The following is a 9042-nucleotide window of genomic DNA, read 5'->3' on the forward strand; positions in this document are numbered from 1 at the left end:
TTCATTTAACAGCGTACTGCGAAGGGATACAAATGATAATGGTTAGCAAGTCTTTACACAGCTTACCAAGACATGTCCTCTGATTTATTAAAAAGGGGAAGGTGACTGAGCTCAGGTGACGATAAATGAAATAAAAGCAGACTGCAACACGAACATTGCTGGCTGTGACATCCAGACCATTTCAGACACTTCAATGCTATTTTGAGCATTCATATCAATTCACTTCATTGGTCAAAAAAAAGATTTGGACCCTTAGACTTTCTACCTAGCAAATATTTGAGATGTATATGTTTTGTAGGTCCTCTTTCAGTTTACAACAAAAATTTGAGCACCCAACAGTAACACATCATATATAAAAATGCAAAAGGTTTCAGCATGTGTTACCATGGCAGCATGAGCTATTTTAGACTTGACACCTGCTTCAGAGCTGGATAAACTTAATTTCTATTTGGGGGAAACAAATGCATACTAAAAAGTTCAAGACCTTGGTTTATCAACGATTTTCTCATATTAATCTGGAAACATTTGGTGCCCCTCCAAAAATTAAAAGCAATCATAAAACTGCCTGACGAAAGAAATATCCTTATACGTCCAGTGATATCTAATGGAAAATAAACCAACAGGCTACTCCATTAAAAGGTAGAATACTTTTTTCAACCACACAGGTGCACATAGGCCAGCTTTCATCATCTCTTTCTTTTTCTCCTTTTGGCTTTTCCCTTCAGGGGTCACCAAAGCGAATCAACCTTCTACATCTAATTCTATTCTCTGTATCTCCTCTTTCACACCTTCATATCCTCTTTCACTATGTCCATACGTCCATACTACGTCATCTTCTCTTTGGTCTTCCTCTAGACCTCCTGCCTGGCAGCTACAATACCAGGATCCATCTACCATTATATTCACTATCCCTCCTCTGTACATGACCCAACCATCTCAGTCTGGCTTCTCTGACCTTCTCCCCAAAACATTCAACATGTGCTGTTCCTTTGATAGACCCTTATCCTCGTCACTCCCAACAAGAACCTTTGCATTTTGATCTTTGTGACCTCTAGCTCTGCCTCCCGCTTTTTCATCATTACTGTTTCTGGGCCACACAGCGTGGCTTGTCTCACCACTGTCTTGTACAACTTTCCTTTAATTCTGGATGATAGTCTTTTATCACAAAACACCACTGACACTTTTTTCCACCCATGCCAACCTGCTGGAACCCGTCTCTTCACAGGCCACCTTTTGCCAACTAATTTCCCTAAAATAGTCCAAAAACACAAATGATTTATTCACCAAGTAAAACTACAACTCAATATTGCTTTATTCTCCAAAAAAAAAAAAAGTATTTAAGGTCATTATTTTTCACGTACCTCTCGTTTTAAGTTAGCACAATTGCCATGTCAGTGTCAGCTAACTTACGCACGTGGCAGAGAACGAAAACACTCGAAATACTGAACGCGACATCAAACACAAAAGAAATGCATTGAAAAACTCAGCGCTACTGTCGGTGTCACAGAGGATAAAAACAATAATATACAGCTAAATGAGACAATAACGGCGTTTTAGCCTCACATTTCGACGGAGGACCTTTTCCAAGTTTCCAAAATTGTGAGGAACCGTTCAGTTAATTCCTGAGTCCGCGGGTCTGGGAGCTTCTGAAAAGGTATCCACCCTCCAATGCTCTCATTGCATAATTGGAAGAATTGGCTTTTTGGCATTGGTTTGCTGAACCTGCCAATCTTTTATTACCGATTTGCACGACAGTGCTACTGTTGTTTTAGTCCCCCTGGTGGCCATTGTGTATACACATGATTACAAACTACAGGGAAACAAAATTTGTCACAAATATGCTTAATCTATCTATCTATCTATCTATCTATCTATCTATCTATCTATCTATCTATCTATCTATCTATCTATCTATCTATCTATCTATCCATCCATCCATCCATCCATCCATCCATCCATCCATCCATCCATCCATCTATCTATCTATCTATCTATCTATCTATCTATCTATCTATCTATCTATCTATCTATCTATCTATCTATCTATCTATCTATCAAAACTGTATAATGAGGAATTTGGCATTCAAAGGAATCAATAATAAAAAGAATACACCACCGTGCACTGGTCCCTTTATTTATTGTAGCCAATAGATAGATTTTGAAAACTGAGCAATAAAACCTGTCTGTTTGTGGCTTGGCAAAAGGCTTACAATTGTGATGAAGATATTATTATAGATACAAATATGTGCAAATATTTGTGATTTGCTGAGACAACATCGGGGTACTGTACAAAAGTGGTGTAGGACAGCCATTTGTTATTAAAGAATGTTAAGTCCTTTAAGTAGGTTATTTCCCTGTTACACCAATGTTTATCTTTATTTTTGAAAGTGCAAAATAGCCGCATGGATTGGATGCTTTATCACCTAATCTGTGCCGGTGTTAATGTGTTTCTCTTTGATTTCCACAGAGGTGTTTCGAAATCCTTTCAAGTCAAAAAATCATTTGCTGCTGCTCTGGTCCTGTATTAAGGTCACCGGTCAGGCATATTAGGAATTAGTCACTCCTCTGAAATATTGCGAAAAGGGTCCTAGAGGTATTAAGGATATCACTCTGTGCTCACACCTGCTTAACTGATGAATCCACAAAATAACCCATCATTCTCCTTGCCTCTTTACATATTAGCTACTGAGTTTTAAGGCCTCACTAGATAGGGTGGTATGTTTCACTGATGTTGGAGAAATCGCTGCTTCAATTCTTAAGTTGCGTGCTCAAGAAGTTATACACAGTTAGATATTTTATTTATGTTGTACATGATGCTCATCAAAGTCACAATGATTTGATATATGCTTTGGATTACACTGGATAATATCACTTTAATACCTGAGCCTGTGCATAAATTATTGGTTTCACACAGTGGTGTTGCAATCTGGTGACATATAGAAGTAGTGGCACCAGACATTGATCTGACAGGAGCAGGATTGGTCATTGTAATGCATTGATATGTGAACTATGTGCACACTAATAATGCGCTAACTATATGTTGTTTCTTATATACCTATATGTGTCTAGGATCTTGTCAATTGAGAACAATTCTTTTATTTATGTATTTAATAATCTTTTTTTCCAAGGGAATAAAACCCATCCAACCAAACAATAGCTGGATGTTGACGCAGAAGACCTTTGATATGTCTGTGACCTGAGCAGAGAATCCATGCTGTTGAAATAATTTGGGCGCGGAAGGGCAGCAGTGTAATAAACTGGTGTTTCTTTGGTGTAAATATTTTGCCGCCATGGCTGCTGGAATAGCATTAGTAAAACAGTCAAAGGAGCACATGTCAACTGGAAATTTTGCCTTCTATATTACCATATTACCAATTGGCAAACTTTTCAACTACTTCCTCTTATCATTCTGCTTATTCCTTTTTAAACTGCAGGGTACCTTAACAGCTTCCAAATTGAAATGCGTCACTGCTCCAGTAATTACGTTACATCACATTTGTGAGGTTTCGGTACATGTGATATACATAATGCACAACAGTGAGGACAAATTGTAGAGTGGTTCTGACTGATTTTCCAGTTGGTAAAATTTCAGATCAGCACAAACATCCCCTTGATTCTCCCCCCTTACTTTCAGGAAAGCAAAAGCAGCAACGAGAAGACAAGGAAATATTCTTCTTCGCCTTTCAGCTTTTCCCTTCAGGGGTCGCCACAGTGAATCAACCTTCTCCATCTAACCCTATTCTCTGTATCCTCCTCTCTCACACTAACAACCTTCATATCCTCTCTCACTACGTCCATAAATCTTCTCTTTGGTCTTCCTCTAGATCTCCGGCCTGGCAGGTCCAATTCCAGGATCCGTCTACAAATATATTCACTATCCTTCCTCTGTACATGACCTCTACCTCTATCATCTCACGCTGGCTCCTCTGACCATCTCTCTAAAACATCTAACATGTGTTGTCCCTCTGATAGACTCATTCCTGATCCTATCTATCCTCTTCACTCCCAAAGAGAACATCAGCATCTTCATCTCAAGCTCTGCCTCCTGTCTTTTTGTCATTGTAGCTGTTTCTAGGTCATACAGCATTGCTGGTCTCCCCACTGTCTTGTACACCTTTCTTTTCATTCTGGCTGGTAGTCTTTTATTGCAAAGCACTCCTGGCACTTTTCTCCACCCATTCCAACCTGCTTGAACCCGTCTCTTTACCTCTTTTCCACACTTTCTGCTGCTCTGGACTGTTGACCCCAAGTACCTGAAATCCTCCAACTTCTTGATCTCCATTCACTGTAGCCTCACCGATCCACCCAGGTTCCTCTCATTCACACACATACACTCTGCAATGCTGCAACTAACCTTCATTCCTCCCTTTTCCAGCGCATACCTCCACCTCTCTAGATTTCCCTCAACCTGTTCTCTGTTCTCACTACAGATCACAATGTCATCTGCAAACATTATGGTCCATGGAGATTCCTGTCTAACCTCATCTGCCAGTCTGTCCATCACCACTGCAAACACGAAGGGGCTCAGAGCTGATCCCTGATGGAGTCCTACCTCCAACTTGAATTCTCTGTTACCCCTACAGCACACCTCACCACAATCTAATAACTAGCACACATGTCCTGCAGCCTCTCATATGCCTTTTCTCAGTCTACAACACATTGCAGTTCCCTCTGGCCTTCTCTGTACTTCTCTATTAGCATTCTCAAAGCAAATACTGCATCTGTAGTACTCTTTCGAGGCATGAAGCCATACTGCTGTTCACAAATTCTGACTTCTGCTCTCAGTCTAGTTTCCACTACTCTTTCCCATAACTTCATTGTATGGCTCATCAACTTTATCCTTCTATAGTTGCTGCAATTCTGCCCATCCCTCTTATTCCTAAAAATGGGCACCATCTGACTTTGTCTCCATTCCTCAGGCATCTTCTCACACTCTACGATCCTGCTGAATAATCTAGTCAGAAACTGTACCACTGCTTCTCCTAGACACTTCCACACCTCCACAGGTATATAATCAGGACCAACTCCCTTTCCACTCTTCACCCTCTTCAATGCCTTCTTCACTTCACTTTTACTAATCTCTGCTATTTAGTGGTGTACAATGGTCACCTTTTCTACCCATGCCTCTCTTTTATCTTCCTCTTTCATTCGCGCTTCAAACTACTCTTTCCAGCTTCCCATTCTTGCATCTGTCAACACATTTCCCCCGCCATCCTTAATCACCCAGACCTGTTGTACATCCTTTCCATCTCTATCTCTCTGTTTCGCAAACCTGTATGGATCATTCTCTCCCTCCTTACTGTCCAACCAAGCAGACAAGTCATTGTACGCCCTTTGTTTTGCCTTTGCTACCTCTATGTTTACCTTACACTGTATCGCCCTCTACTCCTGTCTGTTCTCTTCAGTCCCCTCAGTGTTCCACTTCTTTGCTAACCGCTTTCTCTGTATATACTCCTGCACTTCCTCATTCCACCACCAAGTCTCCTTATTTACTTTCCTTCCAGATGATACACCAAGTACTCTCCCACCTGTCTCTCTGATAGAACTAGCTGTAGTTGTCAAATCATCTGGAAGCTCTCCCTGACCACTCAGAGCCTTTCTCAATTCCTCCCTGAACACCATTCAACACTCCTCCCTTTTCAGCTTCCATGACATTGTTCTCTGCTTTTTGTTTGTCCTCTTGATCTTCCTTGTCACCAGTGATCCTACAAACCACCATCCTATGCTCTCCGGGTACACTCTCATCTACAACTACTTTGCAGTCACTGATCTCTTTCAGGTTACCTTGTCTATACAAGATGTAGTCTACCTGCGTGCTCCCACCTCCGCTTTTGTACGTTACCCTATTTCCTGTCTTTTCTGGAAAAAATGTTCATTACAGCCATTTCCATCCTTTTTGCAAAGTCTACCACCATCTGCCTCTCTGCATTCCTATCCTGTATACCAAAGCTGCCCATTACTTCTTCATCCCCTCTATTGCCTGCACCAACATGCCCACTGAAGTCTGCACCAATTACCACTCTCTCATCTCTGGGTATTTTCTACATCACTTCATCTAACTCATTCCAGAACTTCTCCTTCTCCTCAAACTCACATCTCTCCTGCAGGGCATAGCCACTAACAACACTGAGCATCACACATTCAATCTCCAGTTTCAGACTCATAAGTTTATCTGACATTCTTTTCACCGCCAGAACATTCCCAACAAACTCCTCCATCAAGACAACTCCTGGACACAGTATATCTACCTTCCTTCTCTGCGTCATGTCGACCAACTCTCTCCCTTTACCTGTCATTGTCATGTCAGACTCTTGCCTTTTCTCGTCTCTCTCTTCTTTCCCAACACGCCTTCCTCCTCTCATTCTTTGACCTACAGTACCCAAGTTTCCATTGGTAGCCTGTAGGTCATTGGTACCAATGGCGGTTGTTGTTAACCCAGGCCTCGACCGATCCGGTATGAGATTATTAGGTTTGATTCGCATGCTTGGTTTTGACAAACGTTCACGCCGGATGCCCTTACTGATGTAACCCTCTGCATTTATCTGGGCTTTGGACTGGCTCAGGGAGACACTGGCCCATGTATCCCCTGAGGCTGGCTCAGGGAGATGCTGGCCCATGCCGCCCTGAGGCTGCATTAGAAGATGAGGAAATCAAATATGTTTATTTGTACATCACAATGCTGGTTGTTGTGATGGTGCTACAAATGAATGAAATAATTTATTTTCCCTCAAATGAAGGCTTTGTGCTTTATCAGTGGGATTAAAATGATTCTTTTTGTTTTAATAGATATTTTTTTTTATTTTAAGTATGTTTTTGGTATGCAGTTAACAAATGACGATCAAACAAAATGCTATCATGACTGTCACTGTAGCTCTAATTTTCTATTAAAATATCCAATGTATTAATCAGCTGTGTAACCGATATCCAGTGATAGTCGTTACACTGTTGCACATCATTTTACAATTGTCCCACACTAACTACCTTCATATTAAAGTTACAAAAATGTCAATTATAATGTTTAATATTCATTGACAACTCACAAATTTGCTTTTTCTCTCATATTAATTTATGTAATACTTTAAATGTTTGAAAAGCATTCGGACTTTTGTTGTTTAATATGACATGTTATAAGAAAAAAAAAAATCAAATTATATTTTCTTCTTTTATCAAGTGGACCCGACAGCCAAGTGAGACATATGCGAGGAAATTTTCCCCTTTTATCATTAAATATATTGAAGTATGATACTGTTTTTATTGTAATTGTTGCGGTGAACTTTGACCAATTTCCCCACTTTTGAAGGCCATTTTATAGTTTTCTTATATATATATATATATATATATACACATATATATACATATATATATATTTTTTTTTTCTTATTGCTCTGAGTCTGTTTTTTCACCAACTTTGCTGCGGGGTTTTGACATTTTTTTGTTAAAAAGTATTTAATGAACAAAATGAGAACATCTTCCTTCGTGGCTACAGGAATTGTACTTTTAAATTCGATAGAGGGAATGCAATGACTGTTTTGAGTAATAATTTTCTATATAAGGTAAATAAATGAAATATATACTGAGAAAATTTGTAATCTCAATATTTGCTAAAATACCTATTTGAATAATGCCAGTACTGTTTAAAATGCAGAGCTTGATTTTGAAGCATGATTTCTTCTAGCGATATTTTGTTCGGCATATCACATCAAGTTGTGATGAATCTGAGTGGTTTGACACTGTATGAATCATTTGTGAGTAAGGGAAGAATATATGAAGAATGAGTCACTCAGAAATAGCAGGTTGACCTTGATCTTCCAAGTGAATTTATTTCATAGCTTATGTAAAGATTGTTACATGTAGGGCCAGCAATCATTTATAAGTATTCATAATGAATATTAATTCCCAATTTTTATGTCTGTGATCTAATTCAGCATCACATTAAAAGCAAACACAAATACTGTTATCCCTCAGACGCTTTACTGAGCAGATTCTTCTGGACCAAATTAACTTTTCTTCCTCCTCTTTTTTTATGTGTTGATTCTGTAATGGCATTGCCCATTTTCACCATTTTTTTTTTTGCTATAAATTAGGAAAAATGGCCCGGAATGAGTGAGTGAGTGAATGGTTGTCTGTCAGTCCAGGGTGTACCCCGCCTCTCGCCCGATGACAACTGGGTTAGGCTCCAGCATCCCCTGTGACCCTGAGTGCAGGATAAGCGGCAGACGATGGATGGATGAATGGATGTTTTTTTTCTCTCCCTTGGACTATGAAAAGGGACAGCCTCCACTTGTCAGCTTTAAGCCATAATCTACATCAAAACCACAGGCATTTGAGTTCAAATAAATGACTGATAATATCATGTGAGCCCATGGCAGAGGTACTGGAATGGTCTGAGCCACTATGGTCACTAGCATTTCCTGCCATGTCTGATGAAACTGGTTTAAATGAGACTTGACCAGTTGCTTTAGGCAATTTTGTTCAAACATGCAGGAACAGGACAGTGACTGACATGCAATTATACTCCTTCCATGATTCAAAATGTCAAATTTGTTAGTGGTCTACATCATCCCTGAGAAAACACACGATGACTGTCTGTTTTGCTTTCATTAATCATTAGGTTCTTACTTTTGAAAAGAATTAAAGGGATCCAGAGCTTTTGATAGCATGTTAGCAGTTTCAGGACTGCAGTTGCAACACGAGTGTTTTGATAATCATGTTGCCTAATGACGTGTGCCACAAAGCTCTTATGCTAAACAAAAAAGTCTGGTTTCACCTGATTTTACACACAAACCAAGCCAACAATTTGGTTCGGTTTAAGCAACATGGTGATTCAATAAGGTTCAGAAAAGCATTCTTTATTATTTAGTATATGTATATGTATATGTTTAGTGTATTTAATGTTAATTATTGACCATCGACATTATGATAGTATTTTCAAACAAAGAAATGCAACACTTTGCTGCAAAATTACCACATTTTGAAGATAGGTCAAATAAAAGACCCAAACTCTAACTTTAAACCTAACTGAAAACCATAAGCTTGTAAAGG

At 39.4% G+C, this 9042-nt stretch overlaps 1 pseudogene; it reads right to left on the bottom strand.

Moving 5' to 3' along the window:
* Position 1: 1 nt before the first annotated feature.
* Positions 2-5745, bottom strand: LOC147221658 (uncharacterized; annotated as a pseudogene).
* Positions 5746-9042: the final 3297 nt, after the last annotated feature.

The sequence above is a fragment of the Fistularia commersonii genome, chromosome 22 (assembly GCF_037954325.1).
Source record: "Fistularia commersonii isolate RoL2024-O1a breed Wild chromosome 22, RoL_Fcom_v1.0, whole genome shotgun sequence".
In the NCBI taxonomy this organism is placed as follows: Eukaryota; Metazoa; Chordata; class Actinopteri; order Syngnathiformes; family Fistulariidae; genus Fistularia; species Fistularia commersonii.